This window comes from Zingiber officinale, chromosome 4B, assembly GCF_018446385.1.
Source record: "Zingiber officinale cultivar Zhangliang chromosome 4B, Zo_v1.1, whole genome shotgun sequence".
Classification (NCBI taxonomy): Eukaryota; Viridiplantae; Streptophyta; class Magnoliopsida; order Zingiberales; family Zingiberaceae; genus Zingiber; species Zingiber officinale.
Genome location: NC_055993.1, coordinates 76,775,070 through 76,792,285, shown reverse-complemented (window position 1 = coordinate 76,792,285; position 17,216 = coordinate 76,775,070). Strand labels below are relative to the sequence as shown.

Below are 17,216 nucleotides of genomic sequence, written 5' to 3'. Positions count from 1 at the left end.
CCTGTTAAAGTTAATGTGTTGACCATCATTATGAGGAAGTTGGACCATCATTCTTCCATCGTACATGCAATTGTTGTATGAATCAAAGAGTCACCTTGATAAGCTAAATGGTTACTTAGCATTTAAGCTTACTTACCCTCTAAGTTTAGCATTTAAGCTTACTTACCCTCTAAGTTTAGCATTTAAGTTTACTTACCCTCTAAGTTTCTTTCAAGTCTATATAATGGCTTTGTAATCAAAAGTTTAGTATACAGAAAACAAAATATCTCTTTCTCCTCAAGAGTTCTACTAAAATTCTTCAATATTTGGTATCAGAGCCTCCAGGTTCTACCAATCAAAATCCATGGCCAGCTCGAGCTTAACAAACATCAACCATCTCATCCCAGAGTTTAATGGCGAAGACTATGATTTCTGGTACGTAAAGATGAAGACCATCTTTCGATCTCTTAACCAATGGGAGATTGTGGAGAATGGAGTGCAAGAGCCCGAGGAAACCATTGCCCTCAACGAAGCCGGTCTGAAGAAATTAGAGAAGTCTCGACAAGCCGACGCAAGTGCTCTCTCAATCCTTCAAAGAGCAGTCACTAAGGCTATATTTCCCAGAATCATGCGTGTCGACACTGCTAAAGAAGCATGGGAGATCTTGCAGAGTGAATTTCAAGGAGATGTGAAAGTGAGAGCGATTAAGCTCCAATCACTACTCAAGGAATTCGAAAATGCCAAGATGCAGGAGAAAGAGATATTTTGTTTTCTGTATACTAAACTTTTGATTACAAAGCCATTATATAGACTTGAAAGAAACTTAGAGGGTAAGTAAACTTAAATGCTAAACTTAGAGGGTAAGTAAGCTTAAATGCTAAGTAACCATTTAGCTTATCAAGGTGACTCTTTGATTCATACAACAATTGCATGTACGATGGAAGAATGATGGTCAACACATTAACTTTAACACTCCCCCTTAATGTGTTGTCGGATTCCAAGTTTGGCTCGGAGCTGTTCAAATATTTCATTCGACAGGCAATTGAAGATAAAGAAATTCAACTTGAGTTCTGTCGATCTGAGGAGCAATTGTCTGACATCTTCACAAAAGCACTTCCGAGAGAAAGATTTGAACAGCTCCGAGCCAAACTTGGAATCCGACAACACATTAAGGGGGAGTGTTAAAGTTAATGTGTTGACCATCATTATGAGGAAGTTGGACCATCATTCTTCCATCGTACATGCAATTGTTGTATGAATCAAAGAGTCACCTTGATAAGCTAAATGGTTACTTAGCATTTAAGCTTACTTACCCTCTAAGTTTAGCATTTAAGCTTACTTACCCTCTAAGTTTAGCATTTAAGTTTACTTACCCTCTAAGTTTCTTTCAAGTCTATATAATGGCTTTGTAATCAAAAGTTTAGTATACAGAAAACAAAATATCTCTTTCTCCTCAAAAGTTCTACCAAAATTCTTCAATAGTTCCTCTTTTTAAGATAAACAAGATAAGCTATCTCTTCTCACATTATACTTGGACGCAACATATACAAAGAAACAAGTGAGGTATGTGGACAGTTTTTGTAACAGCCCATAACTCACACTTCTCTCACGTCCAACAATAGGGATGTGACCGGGCATGAGAGGCATGGTGTAACTCACACTTCTCTCACGTCCAACAATAGCGCATCGAGTGCCCGATGAGGACTACCCTACTCTCCCAAGCTGATATAAAAAGATGCTCGTATAGACGAACATAGGTACGCACTTGTTATAGTGTATTTCTCTTTTATTTTTTTCTCCCTTTTTGTTGAGGCCAACCGTCAAGGTACTGATATTTATAAAGTATAAATTTTTTTGGACTTGTTCCTATATAAAACTCAATTGTAGTGTTTAGAGATAACTAGAGTGCTACAAGTTTACAAATAAATATGTATGTCATGTAAAAATATAATTAAATATATCGAGTTTGAACACGTCTCTATTTGAGAAATTTTTTTACAACACTATTAATGCAATGGAAGTTTATAACAATGAAAGTGACACAGGTATATTCATCGAAACTCCGAATTAATTTCTATAAAATCATTTTAATGAGTGTTAGAAATTAAAAATGTATTTTTTAAATTATAACTTACTTCATGGAACTACATCATATCTTTTGGAATTACAAGTGGTTGAGAACTCAAAGTTATCATTTTGGAATTACAATTTATTGGAAATTAAAGATATCTTTTTAAAATTACATCTTTTAGAATCACAACTTGATGAAAAACTAATATAATAAAATAGAAAAATGTACATTGTTTTTTTATTGTATACAGAAGGAAGGACTCTAAGTTTGATCAAGTTCTCAAATATGTACTTTTTATTTTCTTAGTAAATTTTTTCTTTAATTTTGTAGGCAATTATTATTTTTGATTGTCTTCCTTAGTATAATTATTTTTAACATGTTGAGACATCAAAATATTTTCTATATTTTATTTTTGCAATTCCCGATCTTGCTCATTTTCACACTGTCGTTGTCCGGTATTGCAATGTCAAAATATGTTTTTTATAAGATTTTTTTTAAAAAAAATTGAAACTTATATTTTTATATGATATTATTTAAAATATGTATATGTTTCTTTTGTAAAATGATCCTAAAATATCTATAGTGTTCATGAGAGTTCAAACAACATACAATTTATAAGACTTCTTTAAATAAATAATAGATTTAATTGAAGAATTCTATAGTGTTTACAAGAGTTCAAACTACAATTTATAGGTTTAATTAAGAAGGAACTAAATTATATTCTAAATCATAGATTTGTTGTCTAAGTTTAGTTTATACTGTTTTGGGTATTTTCTTTAGTTAAACTTACTTCCGTAAATAAAGATATAACTTCCAAAAATTAGGAAGCATGGATTGGCATCATGATTAATTGAAAATTTATTACCGTTAGGGAAAATCTAGTGAGAACAACAATAGCGGGAATCCACAGATTCTCCAAAGTTTTTTTTGGATGCATTAGGATTCAAATGATTAATGTTGAATTGTAATTCAAACTATTCCCTTCCCTTTAGTTTTTAGTTTCACATTGCCAAGCTAAGAATTTTGGAAGACCTTATATATGAAACTCTTCCATCCTTGCTTAGCAATGATAAGGGGGCCTACACACATGCGTGGGCCAAGCCCAAATCGAATGGATTTGGGGGGTTCGAGCCGGAAATCCATAAACCGGGTGTCACGTACACAATAATCGCGCGTAGGGGGGTGCAAATCCCCAGCTCGTGGGCCTCGCGCTTACGGGCGGCCCGGTTTGTTTTTGCCAGTCCGGTTTGGTTCACTCAATTCGGTTTTGTTGCTTGATTTATCTATTCCGGTTCGGTACACTTTGGTGCGTGCGCTCCGTTCCTTCTGAAAACACACCGAAGCAAAGCATTTCTTCTACCTTCAGCTTCTTCTTCTCTCCCCTTGTTCTGAGGCTTGGTTTGCGATTTGAGGTTGAGTCCGAGTGCGGCGTTCGTCTTGGAGTGCACCTACGAACGACGCGAGCGGTTGTCGGATTTTGCCGGAGAGCCTCTGCACCGTGGGCGGCAACAAATTCTCTAAAGACAGTCGGCACGCCCGACGCTTCAACCGGAGATACACAAATTCTTAACTTTTACTCGTTTTACCTGTTTATTGCATGCTCGTCATTTATTGGTGCAATTATAGATTATTGTGTTAGCATAATCAGTTTTATTACAATTAAAACATTAATAACTGAAGTAGATCTTCTAATTAGGATTTGGAATGCAGTTAGTTAGGACTGAAATGGAAAGGAGATGTTTGAGATATCATTCGATTTTTTATCATGGTAAGTTTTATTATCTTAATATAATAAAAATATGATATTTTATTTTCATATATGATCATATTTTATTTATGAGTAAATTTAGTTTTAATCTTTAATTTTACAAAACTCATAGATTAATCGGTTGTCTATATATTGTTTCATTCTTAAATTTATATATTTTATTTGTTAATGTACCGTATTTTTTTCCTATAAGTCATTAGAAGCAACATCTTAGTGTTTTGTTTCGTACACTCTCTGATTTGTTAGCAAATATGGTAAGTTTTTCATATTCTTCGTTATGCATCTAATTTGTATTCACTTAATCTTAACAATTTTAGTTGATAGTCTCAACGTGGTGGCTATAGATAGAGTACTCTTGGTCAATCTGCTTCAGCACATAGCACTATACCTACGCCCCACTTCAATTGTAGGACCTTCCCATGCATCTTAGCACATTCCCATTGACCTTCTCCGGTGCATTCGTCAGTCCCCATGCAAGTTCTTTCAGCCGAACACTTAGTTATTGAGATGCAAGATACTCAAGAGTCTATAGTACCTTACGGATATTCATAAGTACTATAAAATATTTTATTTTTTTAACTATCTTAATTATTTTAACATTATTTGTTTATAACTTTATGATAGATTTTGCAAATTCTATATGGGTTATTTACGAGATTAATAAAATAGTGAATAACCACTGGGGAGGAGGTTTCAATGACATATACAAACATTCCAACACCCACAAAACATAGGCATTAGGAATTATGCCAACAACAAGACTTCATAATGAGACATCTTTAGTGAGACTCCACTCCAAGTCAGATTCCTCCCAGTTCTGGTGATAATGATGGTGGTAGTGGTTGTGATGATTCTTCATGAATTTGTTGTGTATGAATATTATTTCTCTCATAAGAATTAATGTTTCTGAACATTTGTTATTTTATTGAGTTCATGAATCCTTTATTTTTGTATTTTTTATTAGAACTATTAATTTGTTTAAACAAGATTGGTGAGGTCAAGGAAGGTGGTGGAAATTGAAAATCCATAAAGGAGGAAGTAAGTTTTTATATATTAAGTTTTGTGTTAGTTTATAAGATTTTCTTTCTTGTTAAAAATGATATTTTTTACTTATTTATTTGTTTTTTGATACAAGGAAAAAAATAAGAATAGAAGGAGAAGAAAGTGTCTGTCAAAGGAGAAGAGAATAATGATTTATTTTTATATCTTTCTATCATTTTGAGACCGTTTGGTATGGGATATTTTCATTTAGATATGATGACTTGTTGAACTTGGAGAATGTTAGATTGAAATGTTGGATATTTTTGGATATGATGACTTGTATGAATATTATGTTTGTTTTGACTTGTTTCAATATGGTTTTATTTTGGATATATATGTTTTAACTTGTATGAATATGACTTGTTTGGAATATTGAGTATGTTAGAACCCTGGGGTAGTTTTGATGTGGTCAACCAAGTTTAGTTAGGTCTTGTTGTGCTTGATCCTTATGTCTAAGTGTGCAGAAGCTTATGAGCATGAGAAGTCGAGCGGAAGATGCAGCTAGTGAGAAGGACGGCACGGGAGAGAGCCGACGGGCTTTATACATCCGAAGGACGAGGTGCTGAGAAAGAGTACGTAGGTGGACAAGAAGGACATGTGCGACGTTCAAGGGACGAGAAGCCGGGGAGGAAGCCTGCTGAGGAGAAGGCCGGAAGATGGGTCCGGGTGAGCCCAATTCCGGACGGACAAAATTACCAAGGTGATCGAAACAGCAGAAGAGCTAATGGGGAGCTGCGAAGCTGCTGGAGGCGCCCTTAATATGGTTGGAGGCACCTCCATGCCTTTCTGTGGGAAGGCGCCTTCAACCACCCATGGAAGGCGCCTTCAACCCTTTGAAGGTGCCTTAGACTAGGTAAAATTAACCGTTAGCGAAGATAAAACCTTATATTCGCTTGCCTAGTTGGAGGCGTCTTCCAACCTCGGATAAAATTTTCCAGAGGCCCCTGAACCTAGGAAATATAAAATAACTCAAGTATTCATTTCCTAGTAACTTCTAAGTGTTCAACAAGTGTAAGAGGCTTCTCCGCCTTCATCGAAGGAGATCTTTTAGTGCTTTCATTTGCCTTAGATTAACAACCACCTAGGTTATAACCAAGTAACTTTCTGTGCCTCTTTATTTTATTAGTTGTTAAATTGCTTTAAGTTAATTGTGCTACTAATCTTGTTTGAAAGATCGAGAAAGGTCCATTTGTAATTTACAGGCAATTACCCCTCCCCTTTTGCCAGCCGCATGAGTCCTAACAAGTGGTATCAGAGCCAAGTTCTGTTCAGAAGGACTAAGCACCATCCGAAACAAAAGAAGTGACCAGATCCAGCATCTTCCTGCCGAAATTTGAGGGAGACTTCACAACGTGGAAGAAGCGCATAGAGGTATTCTTCAAAATCGACTTTAAAATTTTATTAATTATAAAATTTGATTTTGTAGTACCTACGGATCAGCACAGAGCTGAGAAATAAGAGTATACATGGACAAAGAAGGAGTAAGCCAATTTCATGGCTAATGGAAAAGCAGAGTTTCATCTGCTTAGTATTCTTCCGCCCCAGGAGGTCAGCCAGATCGAAAGCTACGACTCCATGAAAGATCTTTGGGAAAAATTCTTAGAGCTTCACGAAGGTACTTCAAAAGCTAAACTGGCAAAACGAGACATCCTTCGAAGCCAACTGACGAACCTTCGGTGAATAAGGGAGAAAAGGTAGCCCAACTCCATGCAAGGATCAAAAACCTAATCACCCAGCTCAACAACCTTAGAGAAAAGGCAACAAATCGTGACTCCTTAAGGTACGCACTTAATGCTTTTCCAAGAACTCAAGAGTGGTCAGCCTTAGTAGATACTTACTACATCTCTAAGGACCTAGAGGTATGTATTCTTGAAAATCTATTTTCAACTTTTGAACTTCATGAGTTTCGTTGTGTAGATAATCAAGAATTAGAAAAATCTAACAACATTGCTCTAAAAGCCAAGAAGGATGAATCAAACGCAAAGATTTCCTTGGACGATGATGAAACAATTTATATGGTAAGAAAATTTAATAATTTTTTTAGAACTAATAAATTTAATCAAGTGTAGACAAAGAAAAGAAAAAACAAGGAAGATAAGATGTTTTAACTGCAATAAAGAGAGACACATCAAGGAGGACTACCCAAAGATGAAGAAGGACAATAAAAAGGGACCAAGTACAATAAAGCGCAAAACCTTAAAGGCGACTTGGGATGAGTCGTCATCAGAATCTGATCTGGAGGAGTACACTGGACTTGCACTAATGGTAAGTCACCAGGAGAAGGAGAGCATAGATGAAGGGGGAGGCTCCTCAGAAGAAAGTTGCAACGAGGAGAAAGAACCTGACTTTAGAGCGGATATGCATGGTAAGTGAGGTATGTTTACTACCCTCTGACCAGTTATACTCAGGTATTAAATCTATGACTATATCGTTATGTAAGCTAAAATAAAAAAATAATAACTTAAAAAGAGAAGTTTTTGAATTAAAAATAATCTTAGCAAAAACCTGCCCTTCAGAAATGTATGATAAGTTAAAGGAAGAAAATAAAGAATTGAAGGACTAAATTAAAAAATCTAGAAATTATGCATGTCTTAATCAAAATGACTGGAAAAATTATATAAGTCTAAATTGATATCTTAAATACCATAAAGGATAAATTAGAAAAATATCATAAAAATATGTTCTAAAGAAATTTCTTATTAATCCTATAGGTAAAAATTTATTTTAGGTCCCAAAATCTTTCTTTGAATAAATAAATGATTATGCATGCTTATAAATATTTGCAAAATCAAGTTGGTATGTTTACTGTTAATAATTATTTCTAAAATTTTCTTTCTCTGTTACTAGAATAGAAAATCTCTAAGTATTAAATTTTCTTTAAAATCATAATTCTTTAGATAAGTATTTTGAAAAACCTAATTTTTTTTTTGGAAAATTACAGTTATGTTTTGAATACATAAAAAAATCAACCTAATTTTTAGACTAATAAAATTGTTTTAAAAATATTTTTGAAAAGAATCATAATTGGTTAAAATATTTTTTTATATAATCCTTCTATTAGAAATTCTTATCCAAATTTCTTTTACTGATAGAATTATTGAATTTTTATTTAAAAATATATTTTTTGTAAATAATAAATGTTTATGGATTTTTTTGCCAAAAACTTCATTTTTGAATCTGAAAAATCTTGAAACTTTATTTTTGAAAATTTTTAATTTTTCTTTAACTGTACATTTTTTTATCATTACTTGCAAAATATTTGAGGATTTATTATTTAACTTGCAAAACCTATTTTTTTGCCAAAAGGATTTATTTGTGCTAAAATTTTTCATGAACTTTTTTTGTTGAACATTTAGAAAAAATTTCAAAACTTAAACTCATCTTTCTGCAAATGTGATTATTAAATCTATTTCCTTATCCCCTAGAAAAGTTTTCAAACCTTTCTAACAGTTTACTTTATGTTTTCAAATTTGTTCCCAAATTTTTTTTGATGTGATTAAAGAGAGAAAAATAAATAAAAGTTAAGGTGGATTAAGGGAGAGTTAGGATTTTTATTCTTGTATTTATTATTTTTACAATTAACTTGTTTAAATTCATTGCTTTACTATTTCATTGCATTGTTAACCCTAAACTTGAACTTAGGTTGATGCACATCAAAAAGGGGAAGATTGTTAGAACCCCGAGCCAGTTTTGATGTGGTCAATCAAGTTCAGTTAGGTCCTCACTACAACAAATATGACTTTCGGTAGCACGTCATCAACGACGCACGATTATGGTGCGCTATTAATAATAGTTTTTACGGCACGCCCAATTAAGTATGTTGCAGATAGTATTCTATTTTTATAAACAACAACGTGCAAAAATAATACGATGTCAAATATACTTTTGATAGTACACAATGCACACTGTTACCATTAAATATTAACAGCATGCAAAAGTACGTTGTTAAAAATATATTTTTTAAAAAAAATATATTTTTAACCACGCTCAAAAGCATGTTGTTAAAAGATTTTATTTTAAGTCACCCAAAATTTCCTCCCCACCTCTAAATTTTTTTAGCAGTGACCCTAACTTAACACGATCTTGCCACCCACCCCCTGTTAACCTAAACTTCCCCTCTTCACAACTTCTCCTTTCCCCTCCGCAGTGATCTTCTTCTTTTGCCGACAAGGGGGCTGCCTACAAGGAGGTCGCGAGCGTTGGTTTCTCAAGAGGTGCTTCCCTTCTCCACAACTTCTCCTTTCCTCTCCGCAACGATCTTCTTCTGTCACCAACAAGGGGGTCACGGATGAGGAAGCTGACGAGGAGGAGGTGTAAGTATCCCGTGGTAGTTTTGAGATGATCAACCAAGTAAAGTTAGGTCATGTTGGTATTTAACTCCTGTGTCTAAATGTGCAGGAACTTAGGAGCACCGGAAGTCGAGCGAAAGGCACAACTAGGGAGAAGGACGGCACGGGAGAGAGCCGACGGGCCCAGTGTGTCCGAGCTACGAGGTGCTACGAAAGAGTACATGGGTGGACGAGAAGGAGGCACATGGCGTTTCTGAGGGGAAAAAAGCCGGAGCGGAAGTTTGCTCGAAGGCCGGAAGTTGGGTTTGGGTGAGCCCTATTCCGAATGGCCAAGATCACCCAAGCAAAGCCGGAGCTGGAGAGGAAGACCCGGACCCTGTTAGAGTGTATACTAAAAGTCTAACTTTTGGTATAAACATTTATCTAGAAATAAGAATCACATTGGTCAAATGTCTACATTTATGATAAATGTAGTTGCTCAATTAATTTATATTGTAGATAACATGGTGTGTGGTGTCACATACAGAAGATCATGTTATCGGTTCCTTATAAATTATAAACAGTAGCTCACGACCAAGATGGAAAGGAACAAACCATTGGAAGGTCGTAGTGTAATTAGGTATTAGTTTATCTTAACTATATAATTACACTAGTACACTTAGAGTGTATTGAGTAGGACCATTTGAGGTCGTTCCTTTTATACTGACTTTATAAAGGAATAAAGACCTCAGTTATTATGGAAGTGTGTGCTCTTAATCCTAATATAATAACAAGCACATATATTTGATATTTATTTCTTTAATTTATCAATGGGTGAGATTTAGTTCGATGAATCAATAAGCCCGATAAGTTGGGAAATGATATCACTTATAGTGTGTGTTGTTGATTATAGAAGGAAACTGTGTCCTAGAGATACTAGGTTGAGAATGTCCCCAAGAGGAGCTCAAAAGGATTGTCATGTTAAACCCTGCAGGTGGACTTAGTCCGACATGAGGATGAAGTTGAGTGGTACTACTCTTGGAGCTAGATATTAATTAAGTGAGTTGTCAGTAACGATTATGGTGCGCTATCAATGGGTGCTGATTAGAGGTTGCTGTTAATTTAAAAGAACACAAGGTAGCTAGGAAAAGGTTCAGACCTTTGTACAAAATTTTTGTACAGTGGAACCTCTAGGTTTTCCGAGTAGCAACCAGCAATGTTACTGACAACTCACTTAATTAATATCTAGCTCCAAGAGTAGTACCACTCAACTTCATCCTCATGTAGGACTAAGTCCTTATGAGCTCCTCTTGGGGACATTCTCAACCTAGTATCTCTACGTTCTATAATCAACAACACACACTATAGTGATATCATTTCCAACTTATCGAGCTTATTGATTGAACTAAATCTCACCCGATAAATTAAAGAAATAAATATCAAATATATGTGCTTGTTATATTGGGATTAAGAGCACACACTCCATAATAATCGAGGTCTTTGTTTCTTTATAAAGAGAAACGACCTCAAATGGTCCTACTCAATACACTCTAAGTGTATTATATAGTTAAGATAAACTAATACTAATTACACACGACCTTCCAATGGTTTGTTCCTTCCATCTTGGTCGTGAGCTATAATTTATAAGGAACCGATAACATCTTCGGATGTGACACCACACACCATGTTATCTACAATATAAATGAGCAACTACATTTATCATAAATGTAGACATTTGACCAATGTGATTCTTATTTCTAGATAAATGTTTATACCAAAAGCTAGACTTTTAGTATACACTCTAACAATCTCCCACTTATACTAAAAGACTAAGCTGTCATATCTGCTGCCATACATCTTATTCCAACCCTTCAACATGCCCATCAAAAGCTCTTGCCTTAAGGACCTTAGTGAAAATATCTATAAGTCATCACCTGATGCAATCTAGGCAGCAACAACTTCTCCTCGTTTATACGATTTCTCGTATTGGGTGGTACTTGCGCTCTATTGTGTTTACTTGCCTTATAGACTTATGGTTTCTTCGAGTTTGCTACTGCACCAACATTATTACAATAAATTATAACAATCTTTGGACAAACCAGAAATCATATCTAAGTCTATCTTGAGGTTATTGAGTCATTCAGCTTTTATGGCTACCTCAGAGGCTTGTCATATACTAAGCTTCTATGGTGGAGTCCAGAAAAACACCTATGCTTATCACTCTTCCATAGTTATGACTTTACCTCCTAAAGTAAACACAAAACCCCGAGGTTGACTTATTATTATCCCTATCCGATTGGAAGCCAAAATCCATTCAACCCACTAGGACCAAATTAACTGCCTTGTAAGCTAGCATATAATCTTTAGTGCCTCTAAGGTACTTCAATATATGTTTTACTGCATTCCACTGTCCTTGTCCAGGGTTACTTTGATATCTGCTAACTATGCCCTTGGCAAAACAGATTTCTGATCTCGTACATAGCATATATTAGGCTAGCTTTATTTCCTTTATCTCCTTTGATGTCTACAGAGACATATCTTTAGATAAAGTTACTCCATCCTAAAAAGTAAGAAACCTTTCTTGGAATTTTGCATGCTTAAAACGAGCAAGGATTTTTCCGATGTATGAAGCTTGGAATTAGTAAAATATTCTTTTCTTGCGATCCCTTATTACTTTGATCTCAAGAATATATACATTCTCCCAAGTCCTTTATATCGAATTGTTTGGACAACCATACCCTTACTTCTGACAACATTTTGATATTGTTTCCAACTACCAAAAATGTTATTTACGTATAGTACAAGAAATACCACCACGCTTTCATCACATCTTTTGTATACACAAGACTTATCCAGTTACTAAATGAATCCAAAGGTCTGGATTACTTTGATAAACTGGATGTTCCAAGACCTTGAAGCTTTGTATCAGTCCATAGACTGATTAAACTTGCACACAAGATGCTCTTAGCCCTTTGCAATGAACCCTTCTGGTTGCTTTATATGGATGCTTTCTTCAAGACTGCCATTAAGGAATGCTGTCTTGACATCCACTTACCAAATAGATAAAAGAATCCGGATAGACTTAATCATGGCTACCAATGAAAAAGTTTCCTTTTTCATCTAGCCTTGCTTTGAAAGTTTCTACCTTCCTGTCTATCCCTCTTTTCCTATTATAGACCTTTTTATACCCAAAGGCTTTTATACCATCTGGTGGTTCTACAAGCTTCCAGATTTTATTAGAATACATATATTCTAATTCCGTTATTCATTACTCTTTGCCAAGATATTGCATCTTTATCTTGGAGTGCTTCGTCATATGTCCGGAGATCATGTTCATGTCCTCCAGGGATCGAGTCCAAAAGCTCTCCCAAAACATGAATCTTTTTAGGTTGCCTAACAACCCTCCCACTACGACAAGGCACTTTCTGTAATTGTGTATCATTTGTGATATGTGTTGCAGTTTCCTTGTGGTATCTCATCTTGTACAATTGGTACTAGATTAGACATGTCTTTTATTATTTCTTTAAGAACAAGTTTTCTTATGGGCACATGGTTTATTACATAGTCCTTTTTCTAAAATTGGTCATTGATGCTAACAATGACCTTCTAATTTTTAAGACTATAAACCTACTTTCATTTCTCTAGGATAACCCACAAACAAGTGAATTCCTGTCCAACTTATCATTGTCTCTCTTCAGCATATGTGCTGGACTACCCGAATCCAAATATGCTTCAAAATAAGCTTACGTCTATTCAGCAATTCTATATGAGTAGAGAGTTCTGACTTTGGAAGGTACTATGTTCATTTCCGTTTTCAGAGTATATCCTTAAAATGAATTTGGTAAAATAACTCATCATCAATCTACTTATTTCCATAAGAGTCCTATACCTTCTTTCTACTACACCATTCTGTAGAGGTGTACCAGGTGCAGTTAGTTTGGATTGAATCCCTACTTCTGATAAGTGACTCCTAAATTCTCCAAGAGGTACTTGCCACTATGATTTCACCATAGTGTCTTTTTACTTTGTCGTTTCTCCACATCAGCCTAGTACTCTTTGAACTAATCAAAGTACTTAGTCTTGCGGTACATTAAGTAAATTTATTTGTATCTTGAATGGTTGTCTATAAAATAGACGAAATATTCAATACTACCTCTTGTCATAGGATCACACAAATCAGAATGAACCAATTTCAACATATCTTTGACTCCATACCCCTTAGACTTGAAAGCTTCTTGGTTATTTTTCCTTCCAAGTAAGACTCGCAGGTTGGAAAGATTTCCACTACTAATGAATCCAAAAGTTCATCAGCTACCAATGAATCATACTCAAGTTAATATAACCTAGCCTTAGATGCCAAAGATATAATTGGTTCATTTCTGAAGGTTACTTTCTCTTAAAGTTAGAAGATGTGTTACTAATTTCCATTTGTTGCATCGTGAGAGTTATTGGATTTATAAATTGCCAACCAACGTACCAGAATAGATAACTTCCCTCTTTTCCTTAATAACAACTTTGTTATTAAAAGAGACAGAATATCAAGTTCTTTGAATAGTTTAGAAACTGAAAACTAGTTCTTTCTAAACTTGGTGCGTAAAGACAATTACTCAAAAATCCATATTTTATTCTTATCAAAAGATAAACATCTCCCACTGCAACAGCTACCATTTCTACAGTAGTGCCCATGTGGACGGTGTTTTAATTTTTATTTAGTTGCCGAGTTTCCTGGAACCCTGCAATGAATTGCGGACATGATTAATGGCATCTGTATCTACACTTCAGGTTCTGGTAGATAACACCACTAAACATGTTTCAACTAATGAATTAAATACACCTATATTGTTCTTAGTTCTAAGAAGACAGTCTACCTTAATGTCCAAGTCCTATTTCCAATCATTACAATTGGGATTACTAAGTCTTTCTTATAGTATGACTACTAGGGATTGACAAACATTTTAAATCCTAAGAATCACAAAAATACTTGGTCAAGATCAACTCCTTAAAAATCCCCATGAATTTTGTATGCCACGATAGTGTGGACGTATACAAAATCGAAGAGGAGATTTTATTCATTAATTTTATTATCTCGTCAACTTTACTTTATAACGAATAAAATTAATAGTTGATCTGTCTTTGATCAAATATTTGGTCAAAAACTTTTAAATTTTTAAAAAATATTGATTCCTCAAACAATATTATTTAAATTCACCAACACCTCAAACACCGTGAATTTTGCATGCCACGTTAGTGTGGACGTATACAAATTCAACATTTGTAAAAGGAGGGTTTCAACCCATTAATTTTATTATCTTGTCAACCTAACTTTTTGACAAATAAAATTAATAGTTGGTATCATTTGGTCACACAAATAATAGCAGTGACTCCGATGGGGAGGATACTATTAGATGTGTCTAAGTGTATACCATTACTTGACACTAAGTCCATTAATAAGATTATGCCCCTTCCGTTGGGGAAGATCACACGCTCTTAATTAACTTCCTATAGTCATCCAAAAATGGAAGTCTGTTCTAGTGATCCACAAACAAGCTCATCCGTTATGGAGGAAGGCACTCAGAGCCAACGCGCAAGCTTGTTTGCATCACTTACAAACCAGTAATGGAGACCATGGGATTTACTTAAAAATCCCTCTCCCACTTAGTTATTTATAAATGAGGAATTTTAACTATGCTAGCCTACTAAATATGTAAACTAACATGCACATAGACAATATAAAAGCAATAAATAGAAAATCTAATTTTCAACTATTATGGCTTTTATCTCTTGTTATCCTCCGTGTGTTGTCATCCCAAGTTGCTGCCATATTTGGCCACAGAAGGTTCCAGCTTTGCTCCTAGTTCCGCTGCGCCTCTGGTCCTTAGAAGGTTCCACGCTTCGCAAGATTCGATCCGCGACATAAATAGAATTTTACATTTTGATCCTATATTCCTCGAAGGAATGTACATGTAAACTAGATCGAACATAAAATAAAATTTACATCCATCGATCCTATATTCCATAAAAGGAATGTACATGTAACTAGATCAAAAATAAAATCCTAATAAAACTAAATACAGCTTCTGTATTTTAATACAATCATGCACACACAATAAAATGCCCTTGACATGTCCAAGGGTCCAATCACACACATAATAACTATAAGACATAATAGTTGGATCCTGTATCCACAAAGTTAGCACATCCTACTATTATCCTGCCTAAATTATGTATGACATGTGCATAATTAAACTAATACCAAATACACAGAGGCAAAACCCTAGCTCTGATACCATTTGCTGGTTGCTACTCGGAAAACCTAGAGGTTCCACTGTACAAAAATTTTGTACAAAGGTCTGAACCTTTTCCTAGCTACCATGTGTTCTTTTAAATTAAATTCTGGATCGCCTGCGGAACTTAACACGTTTGATCCAAAACTTAATCTATTTGTTCTTTTAGGTTTAGACTTGGATCTCCTGCGGAACTTAACAGACCCAAGCAAGCGGAGCTAGAGCGGAAGAACCCGGACCAAATAGTTAACATGATGTTAACTTGGGTCCGGGCCCCCGGAGCAAGCTTTTATCCGGAACGCAATGTGGAGTATTCCAGTGTGACAAGGATAAAAGTTTATTCCCTCTCAGGTGCCTGAAACCCTTCCAGGCGCCCCGACCAAGGCTATAAATACAACCCTGGTCCCAGAAGATTAGAACAACACTTGTAATTCATTTCTTTTCAATCTTGCTCTGTAATTAAGTGCTTTAATTATTGTAAAGAGGCTTCTATGCCTGAAGGAGAGTTTAGTGCGCTTTCATCTTCCTTGAATTAACAACCTCCCTGGTTGTAACCAAGTAAATCTGTTGTGCCTCTTATTTTTAATCTCTTATTTTTGTTTATGCAGGTGTTAAGTATAATTAAGCTGTAAAAGTTCGAGGAATATTCATTTTTATTTGTATGGTCATTCACCCCCTCTAGCTGGCCTCCCAAGGGTCCAGCAAGTGGTATCAGAGCATGTTTGCTTCAGGAAGACTAACAGCTGAACGAAGCACACGAGATGGTCGGACCGATCATCAACCCACGGAAGTTCGAGGGGGAATTTGTGAACTGGAAGAAAAAGATGGAGGTATTTTTTAAAATAGATTTTGAATTATTAATAATTATGAAATATGATTTTGTAGCTCCGAAAGACAAAGAAGAATATCAATGGACGAAGGAGTAAGTCGACTTTGTGGCAAATAGCAAAGCAAAGTTCCATCTAGTGAGAGTTTTACTGCCACAAGAAGTCAACCGGATCAGAGCCTATGAGTTAGCCAAGGAGCTCTTGGAGAAATTCCTGGAACTACACAAAGGGACCTCGGAGGCTAAACTAGTGAGACGAGACCTGCTCCGAAACCAGATCAACAACCTTCGGTTAGAAGAAGGAAAAATCATTGCACACCTCCACTTGAGAATCAAGGAGCTCATCACCGGACTCAAGAATCTTGGATAAAAGGTAATCAATCAAGATTTGATAAGGTACGCACGCACTTAACGCATTTCCTAGAACTTCGGAATGGTCGACCTTAGTAGATGCGTATTTCATCTCTAAGGATTTAGAGGTAAGCACTTTAGAAGAACTTTTCTCAACTTTTGAAATTCATAACTCAAGATGTGCAGGTCTAAAGAAGGAATCAAGGAAAAACATTGCCTTAAAAGCTAAAACGGACGAACTAGATTCTGAGACATCGCTTGACGATGACGTTAATGGTAAAAAAAATTTTAAAATTATTTAAATCTAATAAATTTAATCAAGTGCAGGATACAAAAAGAAAAAGGAAAGTAAGATGCTACCACTGTAATGAAGAAGGGCATGTCAAAGATAACTGCTGAAAATTGAAGAGCAAAGACAAGGACAAGGAAAAGAACAAAAGGCCAGCCTAGCCCAAGTATAATCTAAAGGCGACATGGGACGACACGTCATCCGAATCTGAGATAGAAGCCCTCGCTGGACTTGCGCTAGTAGCAAGTCACCAAAAAGACGAAGATGAAGCAAGCTCGTCCAAAATGAGCATCGAGAGCATCGATGAAGGGGGAGAGACATCGGAAGAAAATAACACTT

The 17,216-nt window shown here is 35.4% G+C and overlaps 1 long non-coding RNA gene across 1 annotated transcript; it reads left to right on the top strand.

Moving 5' to 3' along the window:
• The first annotated feature begins 1,374 nt into the window (after window positions 1-1,374).
• LOC121975197 lies at window positions 1,375-5,869 on the top strand. The gene is made up of 4 exons (XR_006110284.1): window positions 1,375-1,736; window positions 3,463-3,818; window positions 4,783-4,856; window positions 4,954-5,869. It is a non-coding gene; the product is annotated as an uncharacterized LOC121975197 (long non-coding RNA).
• The last annotated feature ends 11,347 nt before the right edge of the window (window positions 5,870-17,216 follow it).